Below are 19445 nucleotides of genomic sequence, written 5' to 3' on the forward strand. Positions count from 1 at the left end.
TTGCAAGAACTAAGAGACACAGTGTGGCCATGTGGCCTTAATGAGAGAGACTGCCTCCAGCTTAGCTTGCAAGAACTAAGAGACACAGTGTGACCATGTGACCTTAATGAGCGAGACTGACTCCAGCTTAGCTTGCAAGAACTAAGAGACACTGTGTGGCCATGTGGCCTTAATGAGAGAGACTGACTCAAGCTTAGCTTGCAAGAACTAAGAGACACAGTGTGGCCATGTGGCCTTAATGAGAGAGACTCACTCCAGCTTAGCTTGCAAGAACTAAGAGACACTGTGTGGCCATGTGGCCTTAATGAGAGACTCACTCCAGCTTAGCTTGCAAGAACTAAGAGACTCAGTGTGGCCATGTGGCCTTAATGAAAGAGACTGACTCCAACTTAGCTTGCAAGAACTATGAGACACAGTGTGGCCATGTGGCCTTAATGAGAAAGACTGACTCCAGCTTAGCTTGCAAGAACTAAGAGACACAGTGTGGCCATGTGGCCTTAATGAGAGACTCACTCCAGCTTAGCTTGCAAGAACTAAGAGACAGTGTGGCCATGTAGCCTTAATGAGAGAGACTGACTCCAGCTTAGCTTGCAAGAACTAAGAGACACAGTGTGGCCATGTGGCCTTAATGAGAGAGACTGACTCCAGCTTAGCTTGCAAGAACTAAGAGACACAGTGTGGCCATGTGGCCTTAATGAGAGAGACTGATTCCAGCTTAACTTGCAAGAACTAAGCGACAGTGTGGCCATGTGGCCTTAATGAGAGAGACTGACTCCAGCTTAGCTTGCAAGAATTAAGAGACACAGTGTGCCCATGTGACCTTAATGAGAGAGACTGACTCCAGCTTACCTTGCAAGAACTAAGAGACACTGTGTGGCCATGTGGCCTTAATGAGAGAGACTGACTCAAGCTTAGCTTGCAAGAACTAAGAGACACAGTGTGGCCATGTGGCCTTAATGAGAGAGACTCACTCCAGCTTAGCTTGCAAGAACTAAGAGACACAGTGTGGCCATGTGGCCTTAATGAGAGAGACTGAATCCAGCTTAGCTTGCAAGAACTAAGAGACACAGTGTGGCCATGTGGCCTTAATGAGAGAGACTGACTCCAGCTTAGCTTGCAAGAACTAAGAGACACAGTGTGACCATGTGACCTTAATGAGAGAGACTGACTCCAGCTTAGCTTGCAAGAACTAAGAGACACTGTGTGGCCATGTGGCCTTAATGAGAGAGACTGACTCAAGCTTAGCTTGCAAGAACTAAGAGACACAGTGTGGCCATGTGGCCTTAATGAGAGAGACTCACTCCAGCTTAGCTTGCAAGAACTAACAGACACTGTGTGGCCATGTGGCCTTAATGAGAGAGACTCACTCCAGCTTAGCTTGCAAGAACTAAGAGACACAGTGTGGCCATGTGGCCTTAATGAGAGAGACTGACTCCAGCTTACCTTGCAAGAACTAAGAGACACTGTGTGGCCATGTGGCCTTAATGAGAGAGACTGACTCAAGCTTAGCTTGCAAGAACTAAGAGACACAGTGTGGCCATGTGGCCTTAATGAGAGAGACTCACTCCAGCTTAGCTTGCAAGAACTAAGAGACACTGTGTGGCCATGTGGCCTTAATGAGAGAGACTCACTCCAGCTTAGCTTGCAAGAACTAAGAGACACAGTGTGGCCATGTGGCCTTAATGAGAGACTCACTCCAGCTTAGCTTGCAAGAACTAAGAGACAGTGTGGCCATGTAGCCTTAATGAGAGAGACTGACTCCAGCTTAGCTTGCAAGAACTAAGAGACACAGTGTGGCCATGTGGCCTTAATGAGAGAGACTGCCTCCAGCTTAGCTTGCAAGAACTAAGAGACACAGTGTGACCATGTGACCTTAATGAGAGAGACTGACTCCAGCTTAGCTTGCAAGAACTAAGAGACACTGTGTGGCCATGTGGCCTTAATGAGAGAGACTGACTCAAGCTTAGCTTGCAAGAACTAAGAGACACAGTGTGGCCATGTGGCCTTAATGAGAGAGACTCACTCCAGCTTAGCTTGCAAGAACTAAGAGACACTGTGTGGCCATGTGGCCTTAATGAGAGACTCACTCCAGCTTAGCTTGCAAGAACTAAGAGACTCAGTGTGGCCATGTGGCCTTAATGAAAGAGACTGACTCCAACTTAGCTTGCAAGAACTATGAGACACAGTGTGGCCATGTGGCCTTAATGAGAAAGACTGACTCCAGCTTAGCTTGCAAGAACTAAGAGACACAGTGTGGCCATGTGGCCTTAATGAGAGACTCACTCCAGCTTAGCTTGCAAGAACTAAGAGACAGTGTGGCCATGTAGCCTTAATGAGAGAGACTGACTCCAGCTTAGCTTGCAAGAACTAAGAGACACAGTGTGGCCATGTGGCCTTAATGAGAGAGACTGACTCCAGCTTAGCTTGCAAGAACTAAGAGACACAGTGTGGCCATGTGGCCTTAATGAGAGAGACTGATTCCAGCTTAACTTGCAAGAACTAAGCGACAGTGTGGCCATGTGGCCTTAATGAGAGAGACTGACTCCAGCTTAGCTTGCAAGAATTAAGAGACACAGTGTGCCCATGTGACCTTAATGAGAGAGACTGACTCCAGCTTACCTTGCAAGAACTAAGAGACACTGTGTGGCCATGTGGCCTTAATGAGAGAGACTGACTCAAGCTTAGCTTGCAAGAACTAAGAGACACAGTGTGGCCATGTGGCCTTAATGAGAGAGACTCACTCCAGCTTAGCTTGCAAGAACTAAGAGACACAGTGTGGCCATGTGGCCTTAATGAGAGAGACTGAATCCAGCTTAGCTTGCAAGAACTAAGAGACACAGTGTGGCCATGTGGCCTTAATGAGAGAGACTGACTCCAGCTTAGCTTGCAAGAACTAAGAGACACAGTGTGACCATGTGACCTTAATGAGAGAGACTGACTCCAGCTTAGCTTGCAAGAACTAAGAGACACTGTGTGGCCATGTGGCCTTAATGAGAGAGACTGACTCAAGCTTAGCTTGCAAGAACTAAGAGACACAGTGTGGCCATGTGGCCTTAATGAGAGAGACTCACTCCAGCTTAGCTTGCAAGAACTAACAGACACTGTGTGGCCATGTGGCCTTAATGAGAGAGACTCACTCCAGCTTAGCTTGCAAGAACTAAGAGACACAGTGTGGCCATGTGGCCTTAATGAGAGACTCACTCCAGCTTAGCTTGCAAGAACTAAGAGACAGTGTGGCCATGTAGCCTTAATGAGAGAGACTGACTCCAGCTTAGCTTGCAAGAACTAAGAGAGACAGTGTGGCCATGTGGCCTTAATGAGAGAGACTGCCTCCAGCTTAGCTTGCAAGAACTAAGAGACAGTGTGGCCATGTGGCCTTAATGAGAGAGACTGATTCCAGCTTAACTTGCAGGAACAAAGCGACGCAGTGTGGCCATGTGGCCTTAATGAGAGAGACTCACTCCAGCTTAGCTTGCAAGAACTAAGAGACACAGTGTGGCCATGTGGCCTTAATGAGAGAGACTGATTCCAGCTTAGCTTGCAAGAACTAAGAGACAGTGTGACCATGTGGCCTTAATGAGAGAGACTGACTCCAGCTTACCTTGCAAGAACTAAGAGACAGTGTGGCCATGTAGCCTTAATGAGAGAAACTGACTCCAGCTTAGCTTGCAAGAACTAAGAGACACAGTGTGGCCATGTGGCCTTAATGAGAGAGACTGCCTCCAGCTTAGCTTGCAAGAACTAAGAGACACAGTGTGGCCATGTGGCCTTAATGAGAGAGACTGATTCCAGCTTAACTTGCAAGAACTAAGCGACACAGTGTGGCCATGTGGCCTTAATGAGAGAGACTGACTCCAGCTTAGCTTGCAAGAACTAAGAGACACTGTGTGGCCATGTGGCCTTAATGAGAGAGACTGACTCAAGCTTAGCTTGCAAGAACTAAGAGACACAGTGTGGCCATGTGGCTTTAATGAGAGAGACTCACTCCAGCTTAGCTTGCAAGAACTAAGAGACACTGTGTGGCCATGTGGCCTTAATGAGAGAGACTCACTCCAGCTTAGCTTGCAAGAACTAAGAAACACAGTGTGGCCATGTGGCCTTAATGAGAGACTCACTCCAGCTTAGCTTGCAAGAACTAAGAGACAGTGTGTGGCCATGTGGCCTTAATGAGAGAGACTCACTCCAGCTTAGCTTGCAAGAACTAAGAGACACAGTGTGGCCATGTGGCCTTAATGAGAGAGACTCATTCCAGCTTAGCTTGCAAGAACTAAGAGACAGTGTGGCCATGTGGCCTTAATGAGAGAGACTGACTCCAGCTTAGCTTGCAAGAACTAAGAGACACAGTGTGCCCATGTGACCTTAATGAGAGAGACTGACTCCAGCTTACCTTGCAAGAACTAAGAGACACTGTGTGGCCATGTGGCCTTAATGAGAGAGACTGACTCAAGCTTAGCTTGCAAGAACTAAGAGACACAGTGTGGCCATGTGGCCTTAATGAGAGAGACTCACTCCTGCTTAGCTTGCAAGAACTAAGAGACACTGTGTGGCCATGTGGCCTTAATGAGAGAGACTGATTCCAGCTTAGCTTGCAAGAACTAAGAGACACAGTGTGGCCATGTGGCCTTAATGAGAGAGACTGACTCCAGCTTAGCTTGCAAGAACTAAGAGACACAGTGTGACCATGTGACCTTAATGAGAGAGACTGACTCCAGCTTAGCTTGCAAGAACTAAGAGACACTGTGTGGCCATGTGGCCTTAATGAGAGAGACTGACTCAAGCTTAGCTTGCAAGAACTAAGAGACACAGTGTGGCCATGTGGCCTTAATGAGAGAGACTGATTCCAGCTTAACTTGCAAGAACTAAGAGACACAGTGTGGCCATGTGGCCTTAATGAGAGAGACTGACTCCAGCTTAGCTTGCAAGAACTAAGAGACACAGTGTGCCCATGTGACCTTAATGAGAGAGACTGACTCCAGCTTACCTTGCATGAACTAAAGAGACACTGTGTGGCCATGTGGCCTTAATGAGAGAGACTGACTCAAGCTTAGCTTGCAAGAACTAAGAGACACAGTGTGGCCATGTGGCCTTAATGAGAGAGACTCACTCCAGCTTAGCTTGCAAGAACTAAGAGACACTGTGTGGCCATGTGGCCTTAATGAGAGAGACTCACTCCAGCTTAGCTTGCAAGAACTAAGAGACACAGTGTGGCCATGTGGCCTTAATGAGAGAGACTGATTCCAGCTTAGCTTGCAAGAACTAAGAGACAGTGTGGCCATGTGGCCTTAATGAGAGAGACTGACTCCAGCTTAGCTTGCAAGAACTAAGAGACACAGTGTGCCCATGTGACCTTAATGAGAGAGACTGACTCCAGCTTACCTTGCAAGAACTAAGAGACACTGTGTGGCCATGTGGCCTTAATGAGAGAGACTGACTCAAGCTTAGCTTGCAAGAACTAAGAGACACAGTGTGGCCATGTGGCCTTAATGAGAGAGACTCACTCCAGCTTAGCTTGCAAGAACTAAGAGACACTGTGTGGCCATGTGGCCTTAATGAGAGAGACTCACTCCAGCTTAGCTTGCAAAAACTAAGAGACAGTGTGGCCATGTGGCCTTAATGAGAGAGACTGACTCCAGCTTAGCTTGCAAGAACTAAGAAACACAGTGTGGCCATGTGGCCTTAATGAGAGACTCACTCCAGCTTAGCTTGCAAGAACTAAGAGACAGTGTGTGGCCATGTGGCCTTAATGAGAGAGACTCACTCCAGCTTAGCTTGCAAGAACTAAGAGACACTGTGTGGCCATGTGGCCTTAATGAGAGAGACTGACTCAAGCTTAGCTTGCAAGAACTAAGAGACACAGTGTGGCCATGTGGCCTTAATGAGAGAGACTCACTCCAGCTTAGCTTGCAAGAACTAAGAGACACTGTGTGGCCATGTGGCCTTAATGAGAGACTCACTCCAGCTTAGCTTGCAAGAACTAAGAGACTCAGTGTGGCCATGTGGCCTTAATGAAAGAGACTGACTCCAACTTAGCTTGCAAGAACTATGAGACACAGTGTGGCCATGTGGCCTTAATGAGAAAGACTGACTCCAGCTTAGCTTGCAAGAACTAAGAGACACAGTGTGGCCATGTGGCCTTAATGAGAGACTCACTCCAGCTTAGCTTGCAAGAACTAAGAGACAGTGTGGCCATGTAGCCTTAATGAGAGAGACTGACTCCAGCTTAGCTTGCAAGAACTAAGAGACACAGTGTGGCCATGTGGCCTTAATGAGAGAGACTGACTCCAGCTTAGCTTGCAAGAACTAAGAGACACAGTGTGGCCATGTGGCCTTAATGAGAGAGACTGATTCCAGCTTAACTTGCAAGAACTAAGCGACAGTGTGGCCATGTGGCCTTAATGAGAGAGACTGACTCCAGCTTAGCTTGCAAGAATTAAGAGACACAGTGTGCCCATGTGACCTTAATGAGAGAGACTGACTCCAGCTTACCTTGCAAGAACTAAGAGACACTGTGTGGCCATGTGGCCTTAATGAGAGAGACTGACTCAAGCTTAGCTTGCAAGAACTAAGAGACACAGTGTGGCCATGTGGCCTTAATGAGAGAGACTCACTCCAGCTTAGCTTGCAAGAACTAAGAGACACAGTGTGGCCATGTGGCCTTAATGAGAGAGACTGAATCCAGCTTAGCTTGCAAGAACTAAGAGACACAGTGTGGCCATGTGGCCTTAATGAGAGAGACTGACTCCAGCTTAGCTTGCAAGAACTAAGAGACACAGTGTGACCATGTGACCTTAATGAGAGAGACTGACTCCAGCTTAGCTTGCAAGAACTAAGAGACACTGTGTGGCCATGTGGCCTTAATGAGAGAGACTGACTCAAGCTTAGCTTGCAAGAACTAAGAGACACAGTGTGGCCATGTGGCCTTAATGAGAGAGACTCACTCCAGCTTAGCTTGCAAGAACTAACAGACACTGTGTGGCCATGTGGCCTTAATGAGAGAGACTCACTCCAGCTTAGCTTGCAAGAACTAAGAGACACAGTGTGGCCATGTGGCCTTAATGAGAGACTCACTCCAGCTTAGCTTGCAAGAACTAAGAGACAGTGTGGCCATGTAGCCTTAATGAGAGAGACTGACTCCAGCTTAGCTTGCAAGAACTAAGAGAGACAGTGTGGCCATGTGGCCTTAATGAGAGAGACTGCCTCCAGCTTAGCTTGCAAGAACTAAGAGACAGTGTGGCCATGTGGCCTTAATGAGAGAGACTGATTCCAGCTTAACTTGCAGGAACAAAGCGACGCAGTGTGGCCATGTGGCCTTAATGAGAGAGACTCACTCCAGCTTAGCTTGCAAGAACTAAGAGACACAGTGTGGCCATGTGGCCTTAATGAGAGAGACTGATTCCAGCTTAGCTTGCAAGAACTAAGAGACAGTGTGACCATGTGGCCTTAATGAGATAGACTGACTCCAGCTTACCTTGCAAGAACTAAGAGACAGTGTGGCCATGTAGCCTTAATGAGAGAAACTGACTCCAGCTTAGCTTGCAAGAACTAAGAGACACAGTGTGGCCATGTGGCCTTAATGAGAGAGACTGCCTCCAGCTTAGCTTGCAAGAACTAAGAGACACAGTGTGGCCATGTGGCCTTAATGAGAGAGACTGATTCCAGCTTAACTTGCAAGAACTAAGCGACACAGTGTGGCCATGTGGCCTTAATGAGAGAGACTGACTCCAGCTTAGCTTGCAAGAACTAAGAGACACTGTGTGGCCATGTGGCCTTAATGAGAGAGACTGACTCAAGCTTAGCTTGCAAGAACTAAGAGACACAGTGTGGCCATGTGGCTTTAATGAGAGAGACTCACTCCAGCTTAGCTTGCAAGAACTAAGAGACACTGTGTGGCCATGTGGCCTTAATGAGAGAGACTCACTCCAGCTTAGCTTGCAAGAACTAAGAAACACAGTGTGGCCATGTGGCCTTAATGAGAGACTCACTCCAGCTTAGCTTGCAAGAACTAAGAGACAGTGTGTGGCCATGTGGCCTTAATGAGAGAGACTCACTCCAGCTTAGCTTGCAAGAACTAAGAGACACAGTGTGGCCATGTGGCCTTAATGAGAGAGACTCATTCCAGCTTAGCTTGCAAGAACTAAGAGACAGTGTGGCCATGTGGCCTTAATGAGAGAGACTGACTCCAGCTTAGCTTGCAAGAACTAAGAGACACAGTGTGCCCATGTGACCTTAATGAGAGAGACTGACTCCAGCTTACCTTGCAAGAACTAAGAGACACTGTGTGGCCATGTGGCCTTAATGAGAGAGACTGACTCAAGCTTAGCTTGCAAGAACTAAGAGACACAGTGTGGCCATGTGGCCTTAATGAGAGAGACTCACTCCTGCTTAGCTTGCAAGAACTAAGAGACACTGTGTGGCCATGTGGCCTTAATGAGAGAGACTGATTCCAGCTTAGCTTGCAAGAACTAAGAGACACAGTGTGGCCATGTGGCCTTAATGAGAGAGACTGACTCCAGCTTAGCTTGCAAGAACTAAGAGACACAGTGTGACCATGTGACCTTAATGAGAGAGACTGACTCCAGCTTAGCTTGCAAGAACTAAGAGACACTGTGTGGCCATGTGGCCTTAATGAGAGAGACTGACTCAAGCTTAGCTTGCAAGAACTAAGAGACACAGTGTGGCCATGTGGCCTTAATGAGAGAGACTGATTCCAGCTTAACTTGCAAGAACTAAGAGACACAGTGTGGCCATGTGGCCTTAATGAGAGAGACTGACTCCAGCTTAGCTTGCAAGAACTAAGAGACACAGTGTGCCCATGTGACCTTAATGAGAGAGACTGACTCCAGCTTACCTTGCATGAACTAAAGAGACACTGTGTGGCCATGTGGCCTTAATGAGAGAGACTGACTCAAGCTTAGCTTGCAAGAACTAAGAGACACAGTGTGGCCATGTGGCCTTAATGAGAGAGACTCACTCCAGCTTAGCTTGCAAGAACTAAGAGACACTGTGTGGCCATGTGGCCTTAATGAGAGAGACTCACTCCAGCTTAGCTTGCAAGAACTAAGAGACACAGTGTGGCCATGTGGCCTTAATGAGAGAGACTGATTCCAGCTTAGCTTGCAAGAACTAAGAGACAGTGTGGCCATGTGGCCTTAATGAGAGAGACTGACTCCAGCTTAGCTTGCAAGAACTAAGAGACACAGTGTGCCCATGTGACCTTAATGAGAGAGACTGACTCCAGCTTACCTTGCAAGAACTAAGAGACACTGTGTGGCCATGTGGCCTTAATGAGAGAGACTGACTCAAGCTTAGCTTGCAAGAACTAAGAGACACAGTGTGGCCATGTGGCCTTAATGAGAGAGACTCACTCCAGCTTAGCTTGCAAGAACTAAGAGACACTGTGTGGCCATGTGGCCTTAATGAGAGAGACTCACTCCAGCTTAGCTTGCAAAAACTAAGAGACAGTGTGGCCATGTGGCCTTAATGAGAGAGACTGACTCCAGCTTAGCTTGCAAGAACTAAGAAACACAGTGTGGCCATGTGGCCTTAATGAGAGACTCACTCCAGCTTAGCTTGCAAGAACTAAGAGACAGTGTGTGGCCATGTGGCCTTAATGAGAGAGACTCACTCCAGCTTAGCTTGCAAGAACTAAGAGACACAGTGTGGCCATGTGGCCTTAATGAGAGAGACTCATTCCAGCTTAGCTTGCAAGAACTAAGAGACAGTGTGGCCATGTGGCCTTAATGAGAGAGACTGACTCCAGCTTAGCTTGCAAGAACTAAGAGACACAGTGTGACCATGTGACCTTAATGAGAGAGACTGACTCCAGCTTACCTTGCAAGAACTAAGAGACACTGTGTGGCCATGTGGCCTTAATGAGAGAGACTGACTCAAGCTTAGCTTGCAAGAACTAAGAGACACAGTGTGGCCATGTGGCCTTAATGAGAGAGACTCACTCCAGCTTAGCTTGCAAGAACTAACAGACACTGTGTGGCCATGTGGCCTTAATGAGAGAGACTCACTCCAGCTTAGCTTGCAAGAACTAAGAGACAGTGTGGCCATGTGGCCTTAATGAGAGACTCACTCCAGCTTAGCTTGCAAGAACTAAGAGACAGTGTGGCCATGTAGCCTTAATGAGAGAGATTGACTCCAGCTTAGCTTGCAAGAACTAAGAGAGACAGTGTGGCCATGTGGCCTTAATGAGAGAGACTGCCTCCAGCTTAGCTTGCAAGAACTAAGAGACAGTGTGGCCATGTGGCCTTAATGAGAGAGACTGATTCCAGCTTAACTTGCAGGAACAAAGCGACGCAGTGTGGCCATGTGGCCTTAATGAGAGAGACTCACTCCAGCTTAGCTTGCAAGAACTAAGAGACACAGTGTGGCCATGTGGCCTTAATGAGAGAGACTGATTCCAGCTTAGCTTGCAAGAACTAAGAGACAGTGTGACCATGTGGCCTTAATGAGAGAGACTGACTCCAGCTTACCTTGCAAGAACTAAGAGACAGTGTGGCCATGTAGCCTTAATGAGAGAGACTGACTCCAGCTTAGCTTGCAAGAACTAAGAGACACAGTGTGGCCATGTGGCCTTAATGAGAGAGACTGCCTCCAGCTTAGCTTGCAAGAACTAAGAGACACAGTGTGGCCATGTGGCCTTAATGAGAGAGACTGATTCCAGCTTAACTTGCAAGAACTAAGCGACACAGTGTGGCCATGTGGCCTTAATGAGAGAGACTGACTCCAGCTTAGCTTGCAAGAACTAAGAGACACTGTGTGGCCATGTGGCCTTAATGAGAGAGACTGACTCAAGCTTAGCTTGCAAGAACTAAGAGACACAGTGTGGCCATGTGGCTTTAATGAGAGAGACTCACTCCAGCTTAGCTTGCAAGAACTAAGAGACACTGTGTGGCCATGTGGCCTTAATGAGAGAGACTCACTCCAGCTTAGCTTGCAAGAACTAAGAAACACAGTGTGGCCATGTGGCCTTAATGAGAGACTCACTCCAGCTTAGCTTGCAAGAACTAAGAGACAGTGTGTGGCCATGTGGCCTTAATGAGAGAGACTCACTCCAGCTTAGCTTGCAAGAACTAAGAGACACAGTGTGGCCATGTGGCCTTAATGAGAGAGACTCATTCCAGCTTAGCTTGCAAGAACTAAGAGACAGTGTGGCCATGTGGCCTTAATGAGAGAGACTGACTCCAGCTTAGCTTGCAAGAACTAAGAGACACAGTGTGCCCATGTGACCTTAATGAGAGAGACTGACTCCAGCTTACCTTGCAAGAACTAAGAGACACTGTGTGGCCATGTGGCCTTAATGAGAGAGACTGACTCAAGCTTAGCTTGCAAGAACTAAGAGACACAGTGTGGCCATGTGGCCTTAATGAGAGAGACTCACTCCAGCTTAGCTTGCAAGAACTAAGAGACACTGTGTGGCCATGTGGCCTTAATGAGAGAGACTGATTCCAGCTTAGCTTGCAAGAACTAAGAGACACAGTGTGGCCATGTGGCCTTAATGAGAGAGACTGACTCCAGCTTAGCTTGCAAGAACTAAGAGACACAGTGTGACCATGTGACCTTAATGAGAGAGACTGACTCCAGCTTAGCTTGCAAGAACTAAGAGACACTGTGTGGCCATGTGGCCTTAATGAGAGAGACTGACTCAAGCTTAGCTTGCAAGAACTAAGAGACACAGTGTGGCCATGTGGCCTTAATGAGAGAGACTGATTCCAGCTTAACTTGCAAGAACTAAGAGACACAGTGTGGCCATGTGGCCTTAATGAGAGAGACTGACTCCAGCTTAGCTTGCAAGAACTAAGAGACACAGTGTGCCCATGTGACCTTAATGAGAGAGACTGACTCCAGCTTACCTTGCATGAACTAAAGAGACACTGTGTGGCCATGTGGCCTTAATGAGAGAGACTGACTCAAGCTTAGCTTGCAAGAACTAAGAGACACAGTGTGGCCATGTGGCCTTAATGAGAGAGACTCACTCCAGCTTAGCTTGCAAGAACTAAGAGACACTGTGTGGCCATGTGGCCTTAATGAGAGAGACTCACTCCAGCTTAGCTTGCAAGAACTAAGAGACACAGTGTGGCCATGTGGCCTTAATGAGAGAGACTGATTCCAGCTTAACTTGCAAGAACTAAGAGACAGTGTGGCCATGTGGCCTTAATGAGAGAGACTGACTCCAGCTTAGCTTGCAAGAACTAAGAGACACAGTGTGCCCATGTGACCTTAATGAGAGAGACTGACTCCAGCTTACCTTGCAAGAACTAAGAGACACTGTGTGGCCATGTGGCCTTAATGAGAGAGACTGACTCAAGCTTAGCTTGCAAGAACTAAGAGACACAGTGTGGCCATGTGGCCTTAATGAGAGAGACTCACTCCAGCTTAGCTTGCAAGAACTAAGAGACACTGTGTGGCCATGTGGCCTTAATGAGAGAGACTCACTCCAGCTTAGCTTGCAAGAACTAAGAGACAGTGTGGCCATGTGGCCTTAATGAGAGAGACTGACTCCAGCTTAGCTTGCAAGAACTAAGAAACACAGTGTGGCCATGTGGCCTTAATGAGAGACTCACTCCAGCTTAGCTTGCAAGAACTAAGAGACAGTGTGTGGCCATGTGGCCTTAATGAGAGAGACTCACTCCAGCTTAGCTTGCAAGAACTAAGAGACACAGTGTGGCCATGTGGCCTTAATGAGAGAGACTCATTCCAGCTTAGCTTGCAAGAACTAAGAGACACTGTGTGGCCATGTGGCCTTAATGAGAGAGACTGATTCCAGCTTAGCTTGCAAGAACTAAGAGACACAGTGTGGCCATGTGGCCTTAATGAGAGAGACTGACTCCAGCTTAGCTTGCAAGAACTAAGAGACACAGTGTGACCATGTGACCTTAATGAGAGAGACTGACTCCAGCTTAGCTTGCAAGAACTAAGAGACACTGTGTGGCCATGTGGCCTTAATGAGAGAGACTGACTCAAGCTTAGCTTGCAAGAACTAAGAGACACAGTGTGGCCATGTGGCCTTAATGAGAGAGACTGATTCCAGCTTAACTTGCAAGAACTAAGAGACACAGTGTGGCCATGTGGCCTTAATGAGAGAGACTGACTCCAGCTTAGCTTGCAAGAACTAAGAGACACAGTGTGCCCATGTGACCTTAATGAGAGAGACTGACTCCAGCTTACCTTGCATGAACTAAAGAGACACTGTGTGGCCATGTGGCCTTAATGAGAGAGACTGACTTAAGCTTAGCTTGCAAGAACTAAGAGACACAGTGTGGCCATGTGGCCTTAATGAGAGAGAATCACTCCAGCTTAGCTTGCAAGAACTAAGAGACACTGTGTGGCCATGTGGCCTTAATGAGAGAGACTCACTCCAGCTTAGCTTGCAAGAACTAAGAGACACAGTGTGGCCATGTGGCCTTAATGAGAGAGACTGATTCCAGCTTAGCTTGCAAGAACTAAGAGACAGTGTGGCCATGTGGCCTTAATGAGAGAGACTGACTCCAGCTTAGCTTGCAAGAACTAAGAGACACAGTGTGCCCATGTGACCTTAATGAGAGAGACTGACTCCAGCTTACCTTGCAAGAACTAAGAGACACTGTGTGGCCATGTGGCCTTAATGAGAGAGACTGACTCAAGCTTAGCTTGCAAGAACTAAGAGACACAGTGTGGCCATGTGGCCTTAATGAGAGAGACTCACTCCAGCTTAGCTTGCAAGAACTAAGAGACACTGTGTGGCCATGTGGCCTTAATGAGAGAGACTGACTCCAGCTTAGCTTGCAAGAACTAAGAGACAGTGTGGCCATGTGGCCTTAATGAGAGAGACTGACTCCAGCTTAGCTTGCAAGAACTAAGAGACACAGTGTGGCCATGTGGCCTTAATGAGAGAGACTGACTCCAGCTTAGCTTGCAAGAACTAAGAGACACAGTGTGGCCATGTGGCCTTAATGAGAGAGACTGCCTCCAGCTTAGCTTGCAAGAACTAAGAGACAGTGTGGCCATGTGGCCTTAATGAGAGAGACTGATTCCAGCTTAACTTGCAGGAACAAAGCGACGCAGTGTGGCCATGTGGCCTTAATGAGAGAGACTCACTCCAGCTTAGCTTGCAAGAACTAAGAGACACAGTGTGGCCATGTGGCCTTAATGAGAGAGACTGATTCCAGCTTAGCTTGCAAGAACTAAGAGACAGTGTGACCATGTGGCCTTAATGAGAGAGACTGACTCCAGCTTACCTTGCAAGAACTAAGAGACAGTGTGGCCATGTAGCCTTAATGAGAGAGACTGACTCCAGCTTAGCTTGCAAGAACTAAGAGACACAGTGTGGCCATGTGGCCTTAATGAGAGAGACTGCCTCCAGCTTAGCTTGCAAGAACTAAGAGACACAGTGTGGCCATGTGGCCTTAATGAGAGAGACTGATTCCAGCTTAACTTGCAAGAACTAAGCGACACAGTGTGGCCATGTGGCCTTAATGAGAGAGACTGACTCCAGCTTAGCTTGCAAGAACTAAGAGACACTGTGTGGCCATGTGGCCTTAATGAGAGAGACTGACTCAAGCTTAGCTTGCAAGAACTAAGAGACACAGTGTGGCCATGTGGCTTTAATGAGAGAGACTCACTCCAGCTTAGCTTGCAAGAACTAAGAGACACTGTGTGGCCATGTGGCCTTAATGAGAGAGACTCACTCCAGCTTAGCTTGCAAGAACTAAGAAACACAGTGTGGCCATGTGGCCTTAATGAGAGACTCACTCCAGCTTAGCTTGCAAGAACTAAGAGACAGTGTGTGGCCATGTGGCCTTAATGAGAGAGACTCACTCCAGCTTAGCTTGCAAGAACTAAGAGACACAGTGTGGCCATGTGGCCTTAATGAGAGAGACTCATTCCAGCTTAGCTTGCAAGAACTAAGAGACAGTGTGGCCATGTGGCCTTAATGAGAGAGACTGACTCCAGCTTAGCTTGCAAGAACTAAGAGACACAGTGTGCCCATGTGACCTTAATGAGAGAGACTGACTCCAGCTTACCTTGCAAGAACTAAGAGACACTGTGTGGCCATGTGGCCTTAATGAGAGAGACTGACTCAAGCTTAGCTTGCAAGAACTAAGAGACACAGTGTGGCCATGTGGCCTTAATGAGAGAGACTCACTCCAGCTTAGCTTGCAAGAACTAAGAGACACTGTGTGGCCATGTGGCCTTAATGAGAGAGACTGATTCCAGCTTAGCTTGCAAGAACTAAGAGACACAGTGTGGCCATGTGGCCTTAATGAGAGAGACTGACTCCAGCTTAGCTTGCAAGAACTAAGAGACACAGTGTGACCATGTGACCTTAATGAGAGAGACTGACTCCAGCTTAGCTTGCAAGAACTAAGAGACACTGTGTGGCCATGTGGCCTTAATGAGAGAGACTGACTCAAGCTTAGCTTGCAAGAACTAAGAGACACAGTGTGGCCATGTGGCCTTAATGAGAGAGACTGATTCCAGCTTAACTTGCAAGAACTAAGAGACACAGTGTGGCCATGTGGCCTTAATGAGAGAGACTGACTCCAGCTTAGCTTGCAAGAACTAAGAGACACAGTGTGCCCATGTGACCTTAATGAGAGAGACTGACTCCAGCTTACCTTGCATGAACTAAAGAGACACTGTGTGGCCATGTGGCCTTAATGAGAGAGACTGACTCAAGCTTAGCTTGCAAGAACTAAGAGACACAGTGTGGCCATGTGGCCTTAATGAGAGAGACTCACTCCAGCTTAGCTTGCAAGAACTAAGAGACACTGTGTGGCCATGTGGCCTTAATGAGAGAGACTCACTCCAGCTTAGCTTGCAAGAACTAAGAGACACAGTGTGGTCATGTGGCCTTAATGAGAGAGACTGATTCCAGCTTAACTTGCAAGAACTAAGAGACAGTGTGGCCATGTGGCCTTAATGAGAGAGACTGACTCCAGCTTAGCTTGCAAGAACTAAGAGACACAGTGTGCCCATGTGACCTTAATGAGAGAGACTGACTCCAGCTTACCTTGCAAGAACTAAGAGACACTGTGTGGCCATGTGGCCTTAATGAGAGAGACTGACTCAAGCTTAGCTTGCAAGAACTAAGAGACACAGTGTGGCCATGTGGCCTTAATGAGAGAGACTCACTCCAGCTTAGCTTGCAAGAACTAAGAGACACTGTGTGGCCATGTGGCCTTAATGAGAGAGACTCACTCCAGCTTAGCTTGCAAGAACTAAGAGACAGTGTGGCCATGTGGCCTTAATGAGAGAGACTGACTCCAGCTTAGCTTGCAAGAACTAAGAAACACAGTGTGGCCATGTGGCCTTAATGAGAGACTCACTCCAGCTTAGCTTGCAAGAACTAAGAGACAGTGTGTGGCCATGTGGCCTTAATGAGAGAGACTCACTCCAGCTTAGCTTGCAAGAACTAAGAGACACAGTGTGGCCATGTGGCCTTAATGAGAGAGACTCATTCCAGCTTAGCTTGCAAGAACTAAGAGACACTGTGTGGCCATGTGGCCTTAATGAGAGAGACTGATTCCAGCTTAGCTTGCAAGAACTAAGAGACACAGTGTGGCCATGTGGCCTTAATGAGAGAGACTGACTCCAGCTTAGCTTGCAAGAACTAAGAGACACAGTGTGACCATGTGACCTTAATGAGAGAGACTGACTCCAGCTTAGCTTGCAAGAACTAAGAGACACTGTGTGGCCATGTGGCCTTAATGAGAGAGACTGACTCAAGCTTAGCTTGCAAGAACTAAGAGACACAGTGTGGCCATGTGGCCTTAATGAGAGAGACTGATTCCAGCTTAACTTGCAAGAACTAAGAGACACAGTGTGGCCATGTGGCCTTAATGAGAGAGACTGACTCCAGCTTAGCTTGCAAGAACTAAGAGACACAGTGTGCCCATGTGACCTTAATGAGAGAGACTGACTCCAGCTTACCTTGCATGAACTAAAGAGACACTGTGTGGCCATGTGGCCTTAATGAGAGAGACTGACTTAAGCTTAGCTTGCAAGAACTAAGAGACACAGTGTGGCCATGTGGCCTTAATGAGAGAGAATCACTCCAGCTTAGCTTGCAAGAACTAAGAGACACTGTGTGGCCATGTGGCCTTAATGAGAGAGACTCACTCCAGCTTAGCTTGCAAGAACTAAGAGACACAGTGTGGCCATGTGGCCTTAATGAGAGAGACTGATTCCAGCTTAGCTTGCAAGAACTAAGAGACAGTGTGGCCATGTGGCCTTAATGAGAGAGACTGACTCCAGCTTAGCTTGCAAGAACTAAGAGACACAGTGTGCCCATGTGACCTTAATGAGAGAGACTGACTCCAGCTTACCTTGCAAGAACTAAGAGACACTGTGTGGCCATGTGGCCTTAATGAGAGAGACTGACTCAAGCTTAGCTTGCAAGAACTAAGAGACACAGTGTGGCCATGTGGCCTTAATGAGAGAGACTCACTCCAGCTTAGCTTGCAAGAACTAAGAGACACTGTGTGGCCATGTGGCCTTAATGAGAGAGACTGACTCCAGCTTAGCTTGCAAGAACTAAGAGACAGTGTGGCCATGTGGCCTTAATGAGAGAGACTGACTCCAGCTTAGCTTGCAAGAACTAAGAGACACAGTGTGGCCATGTGGCCTTAATGAGAGAGACTGACTCCAGCTTAGCTTGCAAGAACTAAGAGACACAGTGTGGCCATGTGGCCTTAATGAGAGAGACTGATTCCAGCTTAGCTTGCAAGAACTAAGAGACACAGTGTGGCCATGTAGCCTTAATGAGACTGACTCCAGCTTAGCTTGCAAGAACTAAGAGACACAGTGTGACCATGTGACCTTGATGAGAGAGACTGATTCCAGCTTAGCTTGCAAGAACTAAGAGACACTGTGTGGCCATGTGGCCTTAATGAGAGAGACTGACTCAAGCTTAGCTTGCAAGAACTAAGAGACACAGTGTGGCCATGTGGCCTTAATGAGAGAGACTGACTCCAGCTTAGCTTGCAAGAACTAAGAGACACAGTGTGCCCATGTGACCTTAATGAGAGAGACTGACTCCTGCTTACCTTGCAAGAACTAAGAGACACTGTGTGGCCATGTGGCCTTAATGAGAGAGACTGACTCAAGCTTAGCTTGCAAGAACTAAGAGACACAGTGTGGCCATGTGGCCTTAATGAGAGAGACTCACTCCAGCTTAGCTTGCAAGAACTAAGAGACACTGTGTGGCCATGTGGCCTTAATGAGAGAGACTCACTCCAGCTTAGCTTGCAAGAACTAAGAGACACAGTGTGGCCATGTGGCCTTAATGAGAGAGACTGATTCCAGCTTAGCTTGCAAGAACTAAGAGACAGTGTGGCCATGTGGCCTTAATGAGAGAGACTGATTCCAGCTTAGCTTGCAAGAACTAAGAGACACAGTGTGGCCATGTGGCCTTAATGAGAGAGACTGACTCCAGCTTAGCTTGCAAGAACTAAGAGACACAGTGTGCCCATGTGACCTTAATGAGAGACTCACTCCAGCTTAGCTTGCAAGAACTAAGAGACAGTGTGGCCATGTAGCCTTAATGAGAGAGACTGACTCCAGCTTAGCTTGCAAGAACTAAGAGACACAGTGTGGCCATGTGGCCTTAATGAGAGAGACTGACTCCAGCTTAGCTTGCAAGAACTAAGAGACACAGTGTGGCCATATGGCCTTAATGAGAGAGACTGATTCCAGCTTAGCTTGCAAGAACTAAGAGACACAGTGTGGCCATGTGGCCTTGATGAGAGAGACTGACTCCAGCTTAGCTTGCAAGAACTAAGAGACACAGTGTGACCATGTGACCTTAATGAGAGAGACTGACTCCAGCTTAGCTTGCAAGAACTAAGAGATACTGTGTGGCCATGTGGCCTTAATGAGAGAGACTGACTCAAGCTTAGCTTGCAAGAACTAAGAGACACAGTGTGGCCATGTGGCCTTAATGAGAGAGACTCACTCCAGCTTAGCTTGCAAGAACTAAGAGACTCAGTGTGGCCATGTGGCCTTAATGAGAGAGACTGACTCCAAGTTAGCTTGCAAGAACTAAGAGACACTGTGTGGCCATGTGGCCTTAATGAGAGAGACTCACTCCAGCTTAGCTTGCAAGAACTAAGAGATACTGTGTGGCCATGTGGCCTTAATGAGAGAGACTGACTCAAGCTTAGCTTGCAAGAACTAAGAGACACAGTGTGGCCATGTGGCCTTAATGAGAGAGACTCACTCCAGCTTAGCTTGCAAGAACTAAGAGACTCAGTGTGGCCATGTGGCCTTAATGAGAGAGACTGACTCCAAGTTAGCTTGCAAGAACTAAGAGACACTGTGTGGCCATGTGGCCTTAATGAGAGAGACTCACTCCAGCTTAGCTTGCAAGAACTAAGAGACACAGTGTGGCCATGTGGCCTTAATGAGAGACTCACTCCAGCTTAGCTTGCAAGAACTAAGAGACAGTGTGGCCATGT

Source organism: Petromyzon marinus, chromosome 11, assembly GCF_048934315.1.
Source record: "Petromyzon marinus isolate PM22_M1 ecotype Great Lakes invasive population chromosome 11, UKy_Petmar_22M1.pri1.0, whole genome shotgun sequence".
Taxonomy (NCBI): Eukaryota; Metazoa; Chordata; class Hyperoartia; order Petromyzontiformes; family Petromyzontidae; genus Petromyzon; species Petromyzon marinus.